Here is a 19,117-nt window from a genome sequence, read left to right as displayed (position 1 = left end):
TGCCGTGTATGGGGGGAAGGGGTCAACTCTGCATTCTGTTGTGGATGGGGGAAAGGGGTCAACTCTGCATTCTGTCGTGTATGCGGGGGGAGGAAGAGGTTACCTCTGCATTCTGCCGTGTATGGGGGAAAGGGGTCGACACTGCATTCTGTCGTGTATCGTGGGGGGAAGGGGTCAACATTGCATTTTGTTGTATGTGGGGGGAATGGTTCAACCCTGCAGTCTGTCATGTATGGTGGGAGGAAGGGGTCAACACTGCATTTTGTTGTGTTTGGGGGGAAGGGGTCAAGACTGCATTCTGTCATGTATGGAGGGGGGTGGGTGGAAGGTGTCAACACTGCATTCTGTTGTGTTTGGGGGGAATGGGTCAACACTGCATTCTGTTGTGTATGGAGGAGGAAGGGGTCAACACTGCATTCTGTTGTGTATGGAGGAGGAAGGGGTCAACACTGCATTCTGTTGTGCATGGGGGGAGGAAGGGGTCAACACTGCATTCTGTTGTGTTTGAGGGGAAGGGGTCAACACTGCATTCTGTTGTGTTTATGGGGAAGGGTTCAACACTGCATTCTGTTGTGTTTGGGGGGAAGGGGTCAACACTGAATTCTGTTGTGTTTGGGGGGAAGGGGTCAACACTGAATTCTGTTGTGTTTGGGGGGAAGGAGTCAACACTGCATTCTGTCGTGTTTGGGGGGAGGAAGGGGTCAACACTGCATTCTGTCGTGTTTGGGGGGAGGAAGGGGTCAACTCTGCATTCTGCCGTGTATGAGGGGAAGGGGTCAACACTGCATTCTGTCGTGTTTGGGGGGAGGAAGGGGTCAACTCTGCATTCTGCCGTGTATGGGGGGAAGGGGTCAACACTGCATTCTGTCGTGTGTTGGAGGAAGGGGTCGACACTGCATTCTGTTATGTTTGGGGGGAAGGGGTCAACACTGCATTTTGTCGTGTATGGGGGAAAGGGGTCAACATTGCATTCTGTTGTGTATGGCAGAAAGGGGTCAACACTGCATTCTGCCGTGGATGGGGGAAAGGGGTCAACACTGCATTCTGCCGTGTATGGGGGAAAGGGGTCAACTCTGCAGTCTGTTGTGTATGGGGGAAAGGGGTCAACACTGCATTCTGTTGTGTATGGGGGAAAGGGGTCAACACTGCATTCTGGTGTGTCCGGGGGAAAGCGGTCAACTCTGCATTCTGTCGTGTACGGGGGGGAGGAAAGGGTCAACACTGCATTCTGCCGTGTATGGGGGGAAGGGGTCATCTCTGCATTCTGTTGTGTATGGGGGAAAGGGGTCAGCTCTGCATTCTGCCGTGTATGTGGGGGAGGAAGGGGTTACCTCTGCATTCTGCCGTGTATGGGGGAAAGGGGTCGACACTGCATTCTGTTGTGTTTGGGGGGAAGGGGTCAACACTGCATTCTGTCGTGTATGGGGGTGGAGGAAAGGGTCAACACTGCATTCAGTTGTGTTTGTGGGGGAAGGGGTCAACACTGCATTCTGTCGTGTATCGTGGGGGGAAGGGGTCAACTCTGCATTCTGCCGTGTATGCGGGGAAGGGGTCAACACTGCATTCTGTCGTGTGTTGGAGGAAGGGGTCGACACTGCATTCTGTTGTGTTTGGGGGGAAGGGGTCAACACTGCATTCTGTCATGTATGGGTGGGTGGAAGGGGTCAACACTGCATTCTGTTGTGTTTGGGGGGAATGGGTCAACACTGCATTCTGTTGTGTTTGGGGGGAAGGGGTCAACACTGCATTCTGTTGTGTATGGAGGAGGAAGGGGTCAACACTGCCTCCTGTTGTGCATGGGGGGGAGGAAGGGGTCAACACTGCATTCTGTTGTGTTTGGGGGGAAGGGGTCAACACTGCATTCTGTCATGTTTGGGGGGAAGGGGTCAACACTGCCTCCTGTTGTGCATGGGGGGGAGGAAGGGGTCAACACTGCATTCTGTTGTGTTTAGGGGGAAGGAGTCAACACTGCATTCTGTTGTGTTTGGGGGGAATGGGTCAACACTGCATTCTGTCGTGTTTGGGGGGAAGGGGTCAACACTGCATTCTGTTGTGTACAGTGGGGGGAAGGGGTCAGCACTGCATTCTGTTGTGTATGGGGGGAGGAAGGGGTCAACACTGCATTCTGTCATGTGGTGGGGTTTAGGGGTCAGCACTGCATTCTGTTGTGTATGGGGAGGGAGGAAGGGGTCAACACTGCATTCTGTTGTGTATGGGGGGGAAGAAGGGGTCAACACTGCATTCTGTTGTGTTTGGGGGAAGGGATCAACACTGCATTCTGTCGTGTTTGGGGGGATGGGATCAACACTACATTCTGTCGTGTTTGGGGGGATGGGATCAACACTACATTCTGTTGTGTTTAGGGGGAAGGAGTCAACACTGCATTCTGTTGTGTTTGGGGGGAATGGGTCAACACTGCATTCTGTCGTGTTTGGGGGGAAGGGGTCAACACTGCATTCTGTTGTGTTTGGGGGGAAGGGGTCAACACTGCATTCTGTCATGTGGTGGGGGGGAGGAAGGGGTCAACACTGCATTCTGTCGTGTTTGGGGGGAAGGGGTCAACACTGCATTCTGTTGTGTTTGGGGGAAAGGGGTCAACACTGCATTCTGTCGTGTATGGGGGGAGGAAGGGGTCAACACTGCATTCTGCCGTGTTTGGGGGGAAGGGGTCAACACTGCATTCTGTTGTGTTTGGGGGGAAGGGGTCAACACTGCATTCTGTTGTGTTTGGGGGAAAGGGGTCAACACTGCATTCTGTCGTGTACGGGGGGAGGAAGGGGTCAACACTGCATTCTGCCGTGTATGGGGGGAAGGGGTCATCTCTGCATTCTGTTGTGTATGGGGGAAAGGGGTCAGCTCTGCATTCTGTCGTGTATGGGGGAAAGGGGTCGACACTGCATTCTGTTGTGTTTGGGGGGAAGGGGTCAACACTGCATTCTGTTGTGTTTGGGGGGAAGGAGTCAACACTGCATTCTGTTGGGTTTGGGGGGGAAGGGGTCAACACTGCATTCTGTCGTGTTTGGGGGTAGGAAGGGGTCAACTCTGCATTCTGCCGTGTATGGGGGGAAGGGGTCAACACTGCATTCTGTCGTGTTTGGGGGGACGAAGGGGTCATCTCTGCATTCTGCCGTGTATGGGGGGAAGGGGTCAACACTGCATTCTGTTGTGTTTGGGGGGAAGGGGTCAACACTGCATTCTGTTGTGTTTGGGGGAAAGGGGTCAACACTGCATTCTGTCGTGTACGGGGGGAGGAAGGGGTCAACACTGCATTCTGCCGTGTATGGGGGGAAGGGGTCATCTCTGCATTCTGTTGTGTATGGGGGAAAGGGGTCAGCTCTGCATTCTGTCGTGTATGGGGGAAAGGGGTCGACACTGCATTCTGTTGTGTTTGGGGGGAAGGGGTCAACACTGCATTCTGTTGTGTTTGGGGGGAAGGAGTCAACACTGCATTCTGTTGGGTTTGGGGGGGAAGGGGTCAACACTGCATTCTGTCGTGTTTGGGGGTAGGAAGGGGTCAACTCTGCATTCTGCCGTGTATGGGGGGAAGGGGTCAACACTGCATTCTGTCGTGTTTGGGGGGACGAAGGGGTCATCTCTGCATTCTGCCGTGTATGGGGGGAAGGGGTCAACACTGCATTCTGTCGTGTGTTGGAGGAAGGGGTCGACACTGCATTCTGTTATGTTTGGGGGGAAGGGGTCAACACTGCATTTTGTCGTGTATGGGGGAAAGGGGTCAACATTGCATTCTGTTGTGTATGGGAGAAAGGGGGCAAAACTGCATTCTGCCGTGGATGGGGGAAAGGGGTCAACACTGCATTCTGCCGTGTATGGGGGAAAGGGGTCAACTCTGCAGTCTGTTGTGTATGGGGGAAAGGGGTCAACACTGCATTCTGTTGTGTATGGGGGAAAGGGGTCAACACTGCATTCTGGTGTGTCCGGGGGAAAGCGGTCAACTCTGCATTCTGTCGTGTACGGGGGGAGGAAGGGGTCAACACTGCATTCTGCCGTGTATGGGGTGAAGGGGTCATCTCTGCATTCTGTTGTGTATGGGGGAAAGGGGTCAGCTCTGTATTCTGTCGTGTATGGGGGGGAGGAAGGGGTTACCTCTGCATTCTGCCGTGTATGGGGGAAAGGGGTCGACACTGCATTCTGTTGTGTTTGGGGGGAAGGGGTCAACACTGCATTCTGTCGTGTATGGGGGTGGAGGAAAGGGTCAACACTGCATTCAGTTGTGTTTGTGGGGGAAGGCGTCAACACTGCATTCTGTCGTGTATCGTGGGGGGAAGGGGTCAACTCTGCATTCTGCCGTGTATGCGGGGAAGGGGTCAACACTGCATTCTGTCGTGTGTTGGAGGAAGGGGTCGACACTGCATTCTGTCATGTATGGGTGGGTGGAAGGGGTCAACACTGCATTCTGCCGTGTATGGGGGGAAGGGGTCATCTCTGCATTCTGTTGTGTTTGGGGGGAAGGGGTCAACACTGCATTCTGTCATGTATGGGTGGGTGGAAGGGGTCAACACTGCATTCTGTTGTGTTTGGGGGGGAATGGGTCAACACTGCATTCTGTTGTGTTTGGGGGGGAAGGGGTCAACACTGCATTCTGTTGTGTATGGAGGAGGAAGGGGTCAACACTGCATTCTGTCATGTTTGGGGGGAAGGGGTCAACACTGCATTCTGTTGTGTTTGGGGGGAAGGGGTCAACACTGCATTCTGTCATGTTTGGGGGGAAGGGGTCAACACTGCATTCTGTCGTGATTGGGGGGATGGGATCAACACTGCATTCTGTTGTGTTTAGGGGGAAGGAGTCAACACTGCATTCTGTTGTGTACAGTGGGGGGAAGGGGTCAGCACTGCATTCTGTTGTGTATGGGGGGAGGAATGGGTCAACACTGCATTCTGTCATGTGGTGGGGTTTAGGGGTCAGCACTGCATTCTGTTGTGTATGGGGAGGGAGGAAGGGGTCAACACTGCATTCTGTTGTGTTTGGGGGGAAGGGGTCAACACTGCATTCTGTCATGTTTGGGGGGAAGGGGTCAACACTGCATTCTGTCGTGATTGGGGGGATGGGATCAACACTGCATTCTGTTGTGTTTAGGGGGAAGGAGTCAACACTGCATTCTGTTGTGTACAGTGGGGGGAAGGGGTCAGCACTGCATTCTGTTGTGTATGGGGGGAGGAATGGGTCAACACTGCATTCTGTCATGTGGTGGGGTTTAGGGGTCAGCACTGCATTCTGTTGTGTATGGGGAGGGAGGAAGGGGTCAACACTGCATTCTGTTGTGTTTGGGGGGAAGGGATCAACACTGAATTCTGTTGTGTTTGGGGGGATGGGATCAACACTACATTCTGTTGTGTTTAGGGGGAAGGAGTCAACACTGCATTCTGTCGTGTTTGGGGGGATGGGATCAACACTACATTCTGTTGTGTTTGGGGGGAAGGGGTCAACACTGCATTTTGTCATGTGGTGGGGGGGAGGAAGGGGTCAGCACTGCATTCTGTTGTGCATGGGGGGAGGAAGGCGTCAACACTGCATTCTGTCATGTGGTGGGGGGGAGGAAGGGGTCAACACTGCATTCTGTCGTGTTTAGGGGGAAGGAGTCAACACTGCATTCTGTTGTGCATGGGGGGAGGAAGGCGTCAACACTGCATTCAGTTGTGTTTGTGGGGGAAGGGGTCAACACTGCATTCTGTCGTGTATCGTGGGGGGAAGGGGTCAACTCTGCATTCTGTCGTGTGTTGGAGGAAGGGGTCAACACTGCATTCTGTCGTGATTGGGGGGATGGGATCAACACTGCATTCTGTTGTGTTTAGGGGGAAGGAGTCAACACTGCATTCTGTTGTGTACAGTGGGGGGAAGGGGTCAACACTGCATTCTGTCGTGTTTGGGGGGAAGGGGTCGACACTGCATTCTGTCGTGTTTGGGGGGAGGAAGGGGTCAACACTGCATTCTGTTGTGTTTGGGGGGAAGGGGTGAACACTACATTCTGTTGTGTTTGGGGGGGAAGGGGTCAACACTGCATTCTGTTGTGTATGGGAGGAAGGGGTCAACACTGCATTCTGCTGTGTATGGGGGGAGGAAGGGGTCATCACTGCATTCAGTTGTGTTTGTGGGGGAAGGGGTCAACACTGCATTCTGTTGTGTTTGTGGGGGAAGGGGTCAACACTGCATTCTGTCGTGTATCGTGGGGGGAAGGGGTCAACTCTGCATTCTGTCGTGTGTTGGAGGAAGGGGTCGACACTGCATTCTGTTGTGTTTGGGGGGAATGGGTCAACACTGCATTCTGTTGTGTATGGAGGAGGAAGGGGTCAACACTGCCTCCTGTTGTGCATGGGGGGAGGAAGGGGTCAACACTGCATTCTGTTGTGTTTGGGGGGAAGGGGTCAACATTGCATTCTGTCGTGTACAGGGGAAAGGGGTCGACACTGCATTCGGTTGTGTTTGGGGGGAAGGGGTCAACACTGCATTCTGTCGTGTATGGGGGGAGGAGGAAGGGGTCAACACTGCATTCAGTTGTGTTTGCGGGGAAGGGGTCAACACTGCATTCTGTCTTGTATTGTGGGGGGAAGGGGTCAACATTGCATTTTGTTGTTTTTGTGGGGAAGGGTTCAACCTTGCAGTCTGTCATGTATGGTGGGGGGAAGGGGTCAACCCTGCATTCTGTCGTGTATGCGGGGAGGAAGGGGTCAACACTGCATTCTGTTGTGTTTGGGGGGAAGGGGTCAACACTGCATTCTGTCATGTATGGGGGGGTGGAAGGGGTCAACACTGCATTCTGTTGTGTTTGGGGGGAAGGGGTCAACACTGCATTCTGTCATGTATGGTGGGGGGAAGGGGTCAACCCTGCATTCTGTCGTGTATGCGGGGAGGAAGGGGTCAACACTGCATTCTGTCATGTTTGGGGGAAATGGGTCAACACTGCATTCTGTTGTGTTTGGGGGGAAGGGGTCAACACTGCATTCTGTTGTGTTTGGGTGGAAGGGGTCAACACTGCATTCTGTTGTGTTTGGGGGGAAGGGGTCAACACTGCATTCTGTTGTGTTTGGGGGGAATGGGTCAACACTGCATTCTGTTGTGTATGGAGGAGGAAGGGGTCAACACTGCCTCCTGTTGTGCATGGGGGGAGGAAGGGGTCAACACTGCATTCTGTTGTGTTTGGGGGGAAGGGGTCAACATTGCATTCTGTCGTGTACAGGGGAAAGGGGTCGACACTGCATTCGGTTGTGTTTGGGGGGAAGGGGTCAACACTGCATTCTGTCGTGTATGGGGGGAGGAGGAAGGGGTCAACACTGCATTCAGTTGTGTTTGCGGGGAAGGGGTCAACACTGCATTCTGTCTTGTATTGTGGGGGGAAGGGGTCAACATTGTATTTTGTTGTTTTTGTGGGGAAGGGTTCAACCTTGCAGTCTGTCATGTATGGTGGGGGGAAGGGGTCAACCCTGCATTCTGTCGTGTATGAGGGGAGGAAGGGGTCAACACTGCATTCTGTTGTGTTTGGGGGGAAGGGGTCAACACTGCATTCTGTCATGTATGGGGGGGTGGAAGGGGTCAACACTGCATTCTGTTGTGTTTGGGGGGAAGGGGTCAACACTGCATTCTGTCATGTATGGTGGGGGGAAGGGGTCAACCCTGCATTCTGTCGTGTATGCGGGGAGGAAGGGGTCAACACTGCATTCTGTTGTGTTTGGGGGGAAGGGGTCAACACTGCATTCTGTTGTGTTTGGGGGGAAGGGGTCGACACTGCATTCTGTTATGTTTGGGGGGAAGGGGTCTGCACTGCATTCTGTCGTGTGTGGGAGGAAGGGGTCGACACTGCATTCTGTTATGTTTGGGGGGAAGGGGTCAACACTGCATTCTGTCGTGTATGGGGGGAGGAAGGGGTCGACACTGCATTCTGTCGTGTTTAGGGGGAAGGAGTCAACACTGCATTCTGTTGTGTTTGGGGGGATTGGGTCAACACTGCATTCTGTCGTGTTTGGGGGGAAGGGGTCAACACTGCATTCTGTTGTGTATCGTGGGGGGAAGGGGTCAACACTGCATTCTGTTGTGTATGGGGGGAGGAAGGGGTCAACACTGCATTCTGTCGTGTGTGGGAGGAAGGGGTCGACACTGCATTCTGTTGTGTTTGGGGGGATTGGGTCAACACTGCATTCTGTCGTGTTTGGGGGGAAGGGGTCAACACTGCATTCTGTTGTGTATCGTGGGGGGAAGGGGTCAGCACTGCATTCTGTTGTGTATGGGGGGAGGAAGGGGTCAACACTGCATTCTGTCGTGTGTGGGAGGAAGGGGTCGACACTGCATTCTGTTATGTTTGGGGGGAAGGGGTCAACACTGCATTCTGTCGTGTTTGGGGGGATGGGATCAACACTGCATTCTGTTGTGTTTAGGGGGAAGGAGTCAACACTGCATTCTGTCGTGGATGGGGGGAGGAAGGGGTCAACACTGCATTCTGTCGAGTGGTGGGGGGTAGGGGTCAGCACTGCATTCTGTTGTGTATGGGGGGGGAGGAAGGGGTCAACACTGCATTCTGTTGTGTTTGGGGGGAAGGGGTCAACACTGCATTCTGTTGTGTCTGGGGGGAAGGGGTCAACACTGCATTCTGTCGTGTTTGGGGGGAAGGGGTCAACACTGCATTCTGTCGTGGATGGGGGGAGGAACGGGTCAACACTGCATTCTGTCGTGTTTGGGGGGAAGGGGTCAACACTGCATTCTGTCGTGGATGGGGGGAGGAACGGGTCAACACTGCATTCTGTCGTGTATGGGGGGACGAAGGGGTCAACACTGCATTCTGTTGTGTTTGGGGGGAAGGGGTCATCACTGCATTCTGTTGTGTCTGGGGGGAAGGGGTCAACACTGCATTCTGTTGTGTTTGGGGGGAAGGGGTCAACACTGCATTCTGTCGTGTTTGGGGGGAAGGGGTCAACACTGCATTCTGTCGTGTTTGGGGGGAAGGGGTCAACACTGCATTCTGTCGTGTATGGGGGGAGGAAGGGGTCAACACTGCATTCTGTCGTGTATGGGGGGACGAAGGGGTCAACACTGCATTCTGTTGTGTTTGGGGGGAAGGGGTCAACACTGCATTCTGTCGTGTATCGTGGGAGGAGGAAGGGGATAACACTGCATTCTGTCGTGTATGGTGGGAGGGAGGGGTCAACACTGTATTCTGTCGTGTATTGTGGGGGGAAGAGGTCAACATTGCATTCTGTCGTATTTGGGGGGAAGTGTTCAACCCTGCAGTCTGTCGTGTATCGTGGGGGGAAGGGGTTAGCACTGCATTCTGTCGTGTTTTGGGGGAAGGGGTCGACACTGCTTTCTGTCGTGTTTGTGGGGAGGAAGGGGTCAACACTGCATTCTGTTGTGTATCGTGGGGGGAAGGGGTCAACACTGCATTCTGTCGTGTTTGGGGGGAAGGGGTCGACACTGCATTCTGTCGTGTTTGGGGGGAGGAAGGGGTCAACACTGCATTCTGTTGTGTTTGGGGGGAAGGGGTGAACACTACATTCTGTTGTGTTTGGGGGGGAAGGGGTCAACACTGCATTCTGTTGTGTATGGGAGGAAGGGGTCAACACTGCATTCTGCTGTGTATGGGGGGAGGAAGGGGTCATCACTGCATTCTGTTGTGCATGGGGGGAGGAAGGCGTCAACACTGCATTCAGTTGTGTTTGTGGGGGAAGGGGTCAACACTGCATTCTGTCGTGTATCGTGGGGGGAAGGGGTCAACTCTGCATTCTGTCGTGTGTTGGAGGAAGGGGTCGACACTGCATTCTGTTGTGTTTGGGGGGAATGGGTCAACACTGCATTCTGTTGTGTATGGAGGAGGAAGGGGTCAACACTGCCTCCTGTTGTGCATGGGGGGAGGAAGGGGTCAACACTGCATTCTGTTGTGTTTGGGGGGAAGGGGTCAACATTGCATTCTGTCGTGTACAGGGGAAAGGGGTCGACACTGCATTCTGTCGTGTATGGGGGGAGGAGGAAGGGGTCAACACTGCATTCAGTTGTGTTTGCGGGGAAGGGGTCAACACTGCATTCTGTCGTGTATGCGGGGAGGAAGGGGTCAACACTGCATTCTGTCGTGTATCGTGGGGGGAAGGGGTCAACTCTGCATTCTGTCGTGTGTTGGAGGAAGGGGTCGACACTGCATTCGGTTGTGTTTGGGGGGAAGGGGTCAACACTGCATTCTGTCGTGTATGGGGGGAGGAGGAAGGGGTCAACACTGCATTCAGTTGTGTTTGCGGGGAAGGGGTCAACACTGCATTCTGTCGTGTATGCGGGGAGGAAGGGGTCAACACTGCATTCTGTCGTGTATCGTGGGGGGAAGGGGTCAACTCTGCATTCTGTCGTGTGTTGGAGGAAGGGGTCGACACTGCATTCGGTTGTGTTTGGGGGGAAGGGGTCAACACTGCATTCTGTCGTGTATGGGGGGAGGAGGAAGGGGTCAACACTGCATTCAGTTGTGTTTGCGGGGAAGGGGTCAACACTGCATTCTGTCGTGTATGCGGGGAGGAAGGGGTCAACACTGCATTCTGTTGTGTTTGGGGGGAAGGGGTCAACACTGCATTCTGTCATGTATGGGGGGGTGGAAGGGGTCAACACTGCATTCTGTTGTGTTTGGGGGGAAGGGGTCAACACTGCATTGTGTCATGTATGGTGGGGGGAAGGGGTCAACCCTGCATTCTGTCGTGTATGCGGGGAGGAAGGGGTCAACACTGCATTCTGTCGTGTTTGGGGGAAATGGGTCAACACTGCATTCTGTTGTGTTTGGGGGGAAGGGGTCAACACTGCATTCTGTTGTGTTTGGGTGGAAGGGGTCAACACTGCATTCTGTTGTGTTTGGGGGGAAGGGGTCAACACTGCATTCTGTTGTGTTTGGGGGGAAGGGGTCGACACTGCATTCTGTTATGTTTGGGGGGAAGGGGTCTGCACTGCATTCTGTCGTGTGTGGGAGGAAGGGGTCGACACTGCATTCTGTTATGTTTGGGGGGAAGGGGTCAACACTGCATTCTGTCGTGTATGGGGGGAGGAAGGGGTCGACACTGCATTCTGTCGTGTTTAGGGGGAAGGAGTCAACACTGCATTCTGTTGTGTTTGGGGGGATTGGGTCAACACTGCATTCTGTCGTGTTTGGGGGGAAGGGGTCAACACTGCATTCTGTTGTGTATCGTGGGGGGAAGGGGTCAACACTGCATTCTGTTGTGTATGGGGGGAGGAAGGGGTCAACACTGCATTCTGTCGTGTGTGGGAGGAAGGGGTCGACACTGCATTCTGTTGTGTTTGGGGGGATTGGGTCAACACTGCATTCTGTCGTGTTTGGGGGGAAGGGGTCAACACTGCATTCTGTTGTGTATCGTGGGGGGAAGGGGTCAGCACTGCATTCTGTTGTGTATGGGGGGAGGAAGGGGTCAACACTGCATTCTGTCGTGTGTGGGAGGAAGGGGTCGACACTGCATTCTGTTATGTTTGGGGGGAAGGGGTCAACACTGCATTCTGTCGTGTTTGGGGGGATGGGATCAACACTGCATTCTGTTGTGTTTAGGGGGAAGGAGTCAACACTGCATTCTGTCGTGGATTGGGGGAGGAAGGGGTCAACACTGCATTCTGTCGAGTGGTGGGGGGTAGGGGTCAGCACTGCATTCTGTTGTGTATGGGGGGGGAGGAAGGGGTCAACACTGCATTCTGTTGTGTCTGGGGGGAAGGGGTCAACACTGCATTCTGTTGTGTCTGGGGGGAAGGGGTCAACACTGCATTCTGTTGTGTTTGGGGGGAAGGGGTCAACACTGCATTCTGTCGTGGATGGGGGGAGGAACGGGTCAACACTGCATTCTGTCGTGTTTGGGGGGAAGGGGTCAACACTGCATTCTGTCGTGGATGGGGGGAGGAACGGGTCAACACTGCATTCTGTCGTGTTTGGGGGGAAGGGGTCAACACTGCATTCTGTCGTGGATGGGGGGAGGAACGGGTCAACACTGCATTCTGTCGTGTATGGGGGGACGAAGGGGTCAACACTGCATTCTGTTGTGTTTGGGGGGAAGGGGTCATCACTGCATTCTGTTGTGTCTGGGGGGAAGGGGTCAACACTGCATTCTGTTGTGTTTGGGGGGAAGGGGTCAACACTGCATTCTGTCGTGTTTGGGGGGAAGGGGTCAACACTTCATTCTGTCGTGTTTGGGGGGAAGGGGTCAACACTGCATTCTGTCGTGTATGGGGGGAGGAAGGGGTCAACACTGCATTCTGTCGTGTATGGGGGGACGAAGGGGTCAACACTGCATTCTGTTGTGTTTGGGGGGAAGGGGTCAACACTGCATTCTGTCGTGTATCGTGGGAGGAGGAAGGGGATAACACTGCATTCTGTCGTGTATGGGGGGAGGGAGGGGTCAACACTGTATTCTGTCGTGTATTGTGGGGGGAAGAGGTCAACATTGCATTCTGTCGTATTTGGGGGGAAGTGTTCAACCCTGCAGTCTGTCGTGTATCGTGGGGGGAAGGGGTTAGCACTGCATTCTGTCGTGTTTTGGGGGAAGGGGTCGACACTGCTTTCTGTCGTGTTTGTGGGGAGGAAGGGGTCAACACTGCATTCTGTTGTGTATCGTGGGGGGAAGGGGTCAACACTGCATTCTGTCGTGTTTGGGGGGAAGGGGTCGACACTGCATTCTGTCGTGTTTGGGGGGAGGAAGGGGTCAACACTGCATTCTGTTGTGTTTGGGGGGAAGGGGTGAACACTACATTCTGTTGTGTTTGGGGGGGAAGGGGTCAACACTGCATTCTGTTGTGTATGGGAGGAAGGGGTCAACACTGCATTCTGCTGTGTATGGGGGGAGGAAGGGGTCATCACTGCATTCTGTTGTGTTTGGGGGGAAGGGGTCAACACTGCATTCTGTCGTGTATGTGGGGAGGATGGGCTCAACACTGCATTCTGTTGTGTTTGGGGGCAAGGGGTCAACACTGCATTCTGTTGTGTATGGGAGGAAGGGGTCAACACTGCATTCTGAAATGTATCGTGGGAGGAGGAGGGGGTCAACACTGCATTCTGTCGTGTATGGGGGGAGGGAGGGGTCAACACTGCATTCCGTTGTATTTGGGGGGAAGGGGTCAACACTGCATTCTGTTGTGTATCGTGGGGGGAAGGGGTCAACACTGCATTCTGTTGTGTATGGGGGGAGGAAGGGGTCAACACTGCATTTTGTCGTGTTTGGTGGGGGAAGGGGTCAACACTGCATTCTGTTGTGTTTGCGGGGAGGAAGGGGTCAACACTGCATTTTGTTGTGTTTGGGGGGAAGCGGTCAACACTGCATTCTGTTGTGTTTGGGGCGAAGGGGTCACCACTGCATTCTGTTGTGTTTGAGGGGAAGGGGTCATCACTGCATTCTGTTGTGTTGGGGGGAAGGGGTCAACACTGCGTTCTGTTGTGTAAGGGGGGAGGAAGGGGTCAACACTGCATTCTGTTGTGTTTTGGGGGGAAGGGGTCAACACTGCATTCTGTTGTGTTTGGGGGGAAGGGGTCAACACAGCGTTCTGTTGTGTTTGGGGGGAGGAAGGGGTCAACACTGCATTCTGTTGTGTTTAGGGGAAAGGGGTCAACACTGCATTCTGTCGTGTATCGTGGGGGGAAGGGGTCAACACTGCATTCTGTTGTGTATTTGGGGAGGATGGGGTCAACACTGCATTCTGTTGTGTTTGGGGGCAAGGGGTCAACACTGCATTCTGTTGTGTATGGGAGGAAGGGGTCAAAACTGCATTCTGTCGTGTTTGGGAGGAAGGGGTCTACACTGCATTCTTTCGTGTTTGGGGGGAAGGGGTCAACACTGCATTCTGTCGTGTTTGGGAGGAAGGGGTCGACACTGCATTCTGTTGTGTTTAGGGGAAAGGGGTCAACACTGCATTCTGTCGTGTATCGTGGGGGGAAGGGGTCAACACTGCATTCTGTTGTGTATGGGGGGAGGATGGGGTCAACACTGCATTCTGTTGTGTTTGGGGGCAAGGGGTCAACACTGCATTCTGTTGTGTATGGGAGGAAGGGGTCAAAACTGCATTCTGTCGTGTTTGGGGGGAAGGGGTCGACACTGCATTCTTTCGTGTTTGGGGGGAAGGGGTCAACACTGCGTTCTGTCGTGTTTGGGAGGAAGGGGTCGACACTGCATTCTGTTGTGTTTGGGGGGAAGGGATCAACACTGCATTCTGCCGTGTATGGGGGGAGGAAGGGGTCAACACTGCATTCTGTTGTGTTTGGGGGGAAGGGGTCAACACTGCATTTTTTCGTGTTTGGGGGGAAGGGGTGAACACTGCATTCTGTCGTGTATCGTGGGGGGAAGGTGTCAGCACTGCATTCTGTTGTGTATGGGGGGAGGAACGGGTCAACACTGCATTCTGTTGTGTATGGGGGGAGGAAGGGGTCAACACTGCATTCTGTTGTGTTTGGGGGGAAGGGGTGAACACTACATTCTGTTGTGTTTGGGGGGGGAAGGGGTCAACACTGCATTCTGTTGTGTTTGGGGGGAAGGGGTCATCACTGCATTCTGTTGTGTATGGGAGGAAGGGGTCAACACTGCATTCTGTTGTGTATGGGGGGAGGAAGGGGTCATCACTGCATTCTGTTGTGTTTGGGGGCAAGGGGTCAACACTGCATTCTGTTGTGTTTGGGAGGAAGGGGTCAACACTGCATTCTGTTGTGTATGGGGGGAGGAAGGGGTCATCACTGCATTCTGTTGTGTTTGGGAGGAAGGGGTCAACACTGCATTCTGAAATGTATCGTGAGAGGAGGAAGGGGTCAACACTGCATTCTGTCGTGGATGGGGGGAGGGAGGGGTCAACACTGTATTCCGTTGTGTTTGGGGGGAAGGGGTCAACACTGCATTCTGTTGTGTATCGTGGGGGGAAGGGGTCAACACTGCATTCTGTTGTGTATGGGGGGAGGAAGGGGTCAACACTGCATTTTGTCGTGTTTGGTGGGGGAAGGGGTCAACACTGCATTCTGTTGTGTTTGCGGGGAGGAAGGGGTCAACACTGCATTTTGTTGTGTTTGGATGGAAGGGGTCAACACTGCATTCTGTTGTGTTTGGGGGGAAGGGGTCATCACTGCATTCTGTTGTGTTGGGGGGAAGGGGTCAACACTGCGTTCTGTTGTGTTCGGGGGGAGGAAGGGGTCAACACTGCATTCTGTTGTGTTTGGGGGGAAGGGGTCAACACTGCGTTCTGTTGTGTTTGGGGGGAGGAAGGGGTCAACACTGCATTCTGTTGTGTTTAGGGGGAAGGGGTCAACACTGCATTCTGTCGTGTATCGTGGGGGGAAGGGGTCAACACTGCATTGTGTTGTGTTTGGGGGCAAGGGGTCAACACTGCATTCTGTTGTGTATGGGAGGAAGGGGTCAAAACTGCATTCTGTCGTGTTTGGGAGGAAGGGGTCAAAACTGCATTCTGTCGTGTTTGGGAGGAAGGGGTCTACACTGCATTCTATCGTGTTTGGGGGGAAGGTGTCGACACTGCATTCTTTCGTGATTGGGGGGAAGGGGTCAACACTGCATTCTGTCGTGTTTGGGAGGAAGGGGTTGACACTGCATTCTGTCGTGTTTGGGAGGAAGGGGTCAACACTGCATTCTTTCGTGTTTGGGGGGAAGGGGTCGACACTGCATTCTTTCGTGTTTGGGGGGAAGGGGTCAACACTGCATTCTGTCGTGTATCGTGGGGGGCGGGGGTCAACACTGCATTCTGTACTGTTTGGGGGAAGGGGTCAGCACTGCATACTGTTGTGTTTGGCGGGAAGGGATCAACACTGCATTCTGTCGTGTATGGGGGGAGGAAGGGGTCAACACTGCATTCTGTTGTGTTTGGGGGGAAGGGGTCAACACTGCATTCTGTCGTGTATCGTGGGGGGAAGGTGTCAGCACTGCATTCTGTCGTGTATGGGGGGAGGAACGGGTCAACACTGCATTCTGTCGTGTATGGGGGGAGGGTTCAGCACTGCATTCTGTTGTGTTTGGGGGGAAGGGATCAACACTGCATTCTGTCGTGTATGGGGGGAGGAAGGGGTCAACACTGCATTCTGTCGTGTATGGGGGGAGGGTTCAGCACTGCATTCTGTTGTGTTTGGGGGGAAGGGATCAACACTGCATTCTGTCGTGTATGGGGGGAGGAAGGGGTCAACACTGCATTCTGTCGTGTATGGGGGGAGGGTTCAGCACTGCATTCTGTTGTGTTTGGGGGGAAGGGGTCAACACTGCATTCTGTTGTGTTTGGGGGAAGGGTTCAGCACTGCATTCTGTTGTGTTTGGGGGGAAGGGATCAACACTGCATTCTGTCGTGTATGGGGGGAGGAACGGGTCAACACTGCATTCTGTTGTGTATGGGGGTAGGAAGGGGTCAACACTGCATTCTGTCGTGTATGGGGGGAGGGTTCAGCACTGCATTCTGTTGTGTTTGGGGGGAAGGGGTCAACACTGCATTCTGTTGTGTTTGGGGGAAGGGTTCAGCACTGCATTCTGTTGTGTTTGGGGGGAAGGGATCAACACTGCATTCTGTCGTGTATGGGGGGAGGAAGGGGTCAACACTGCATTCTGTTGTGTTTGGGGGGAAGGGGTCTACACTGCATTTTTTCGTGTTTGGGGGGAAGGGGTCAACACTGCATTCTGTTGTGTTTGGGGGGAAGGGGTCAACACTGCATTCTGTCGTGTATGGGGGGAGGAAGGGGTCAACACTGCATTCTGTTGTGTTTGGGGGGAAGGGGTCAACACTGCATTCTGTTGTGTTTGGGGGGAAGCGGTCAACACTGCATTCTGTCGTGTTTGGGGGGAAGGGGTCAACACTGCATTCTGTCGTGTTTGGGGGGAAGGGGTCAACACTGCATTCTGTCGTGTGTGGGAGGAAGGGGTCGACACTGCATTCTGTCGTGTTTGGGGGGAGGAAGGGGTCAAGACTGCATTCTGTTGTGTTTGGGGGGAGGAAGGGGTTAACAGTGCATTCTGTTGTGTTTGGAGTGGGGAAGGGGTGAATTCTGCATTCTGTTGTGTTTGAGAGGAAAGGGGTCAATGTTTGGGGGGCGGGGGTTAGTGGTGGCCGCCATGCATATGCAATGTTGCCGCCAGACGCAAGATCACGGCGGGGCGGGGCCCGTGCATGGCAGCCAACATGTTCTTCACCTGCGGCTGCTCCTGGTGGTGGGAGAACAAGATCCAACCTGGAGAGTCTGGGAGTACCTCCGTTTTAGCTTCTTTTGTGGTGCAGGAGGTTAGTATTTGTCTTGTTACTGTGTCCTCCTTCTTGTTGAAAGCAAATGTCCCAGTCTTTTAAAATTGTTATTTTTTCTCTCCTGTTTATTTTTTGTATCTTCATTGCTGCACTTCGATTGCGTGTGACAGAATGCTGAGCGGTGCCTTTATAGACATCTTTAAAATTACGGCTGGAATTTTATAGCCCCCACCAGCAGTGAGCTGGGCGCATAAAATCGTGTAGGATGTCGAGGGTGCCATGTGCATTGCCGACCTGCCTCTGCTGCTGTCTTAGCAGTGGCGGGGAGGTGGCAAGTGGCCTTCCCACCCCTAGTCCAATTGAGGCCCTTTAGTAGCCCATTAATAGCCACTTAAGGGCCTTTGCCTGCCACTGGTGGTATTTTACCAGTGGCAGATGGGCACTTTGCCGCCTAGTAAGGCTGCCCAGTAATACTGGGCAGCCTCCGTGTGGGCTGGGGGTGGAAGTCCTCCTGATTAGGCACCCTGTGCCCCACGGAGGGCGCCCCTCCTGTTGTGAGGCCAGTGTCCGTGATGCCTCTTCTCGCTGCATGCAGTACCAGCAGTGGCCACTGCTCCTAGTGGTGCTGTTGGGACTGAAGAGCTGCCGGCCCTCTGATTGGCTGGCAGCTCTTGGAGGCGGGACATCTTGTCTCAGAGTGGTGGAAGCTGCGACTGCAAGCAATTAATTGCAATGTGGCTTCCAGGGCCAGCGGGGGCTAGCCTGCCTCTGGCTTTCTGGTCAGTGGGCAGGGCCACCACCTCATGATTAAATTCTGGTCTAGGAAAGGTTTTGATAGAGTAGATGTAGAGAATGTCTCAACTTGTGGGGAAGAGCAAAACTAGAGACTAGGAAATCAAATAGGAAATTCAGAAGAAACTTATTTACCCAGAGAGTGGTAAAAATGTGGAACTTGCTACCACAGGGAGTGGATGAGGCAAATAAATAGATGTGTTTAACAAGAGGCTAGATAAGCATATGAGGGAGAAGGGAATAGAGGGAGAAGACTTGAGTGGAGCATAAACCCCGGCGTGCACTTGTTGGGCCAAAAGGCTTTATGTTCTATGTAACTCTATGTAAAGAAGCTCAACTCCACCCATGGAAAAGCAGCCCACTTAATTGCCACTCAGTGCACCAATTTCAGCATTCACTTCCTTCACCCCCAGCACACCGTGGCTGCATTGTATGCCGTCTACAAGATGCACTGCAGCAAGGCTCCTTCAACAGCACCTTTCAAACCCACAACCTCTACCAGTTAGAGTGACGAGGGCAGCAACATTTCCTCTAAACTGTGCGGGTGTTTGGCCACGTAACACTTGGAGAAATGCCATGCAGGGATAACAGGCTGCCCACAAGCAGCGGTCCCTTTAAGATCCGCACATATGTGGCAATCTTAAATAGACCCTGTAATGCAGGAAATGGGCTGTGCACAGTGATGGGGCATTAAAGGGAACATTGAAGGTTCAGCATGTGCATGAGATCACTATTACCTTCAAGCTCCCCCACAAGTTACACATCGTTCTGACTTGAAAGTATATTGCCGTTCCTTCATAGCCACAAGTCTAGTAGGAAAATGAGGTGCTGTTCCTGGGGTTTGCATTGAATGTCATTGGAACAGTGAAGGAGGTGAAGGGCAGAGGTCAGCGGGACTCTCATCAAAATGGCAAAAAAACCTTGTTGTTTTAAGAATAAAATACAGATGTGAGAAAGTCTACAGTTCATAAATCAATGTTAAAGGTCGCTACATGGAATAGGAAGGATGTGTTCAACCATTTATAATGTTCTCCAGAATAAGCCAGGCATATTCTTAAAATTAGAGCTCGACTATTCAAGGGTGACATCAGGCAGACTTCTTCAAACAAAGGGTGGTGGAAATCTGGAATTCTCTCTCTCGTCCCCTCCCCT

This window comes from Heterodontus francisci, chromosome 22 (assembly GCF_036365525.1).
Source record: "Heterodontus francisci isolate sHetFra1 chromosome 22, sHetFra1.hap1, whole genome shotgun sequence".
In the NCBI taxonomy this organism is placed as follows: Eukaryota; Metazoa; Chordata; class Chondrichthyes; order Heterodontiformes; family Heterodontidae; genus Heterodontus; species Heterodontus francisci.
Note: the sequence above shows the minus strand (reverse complement) of the source record.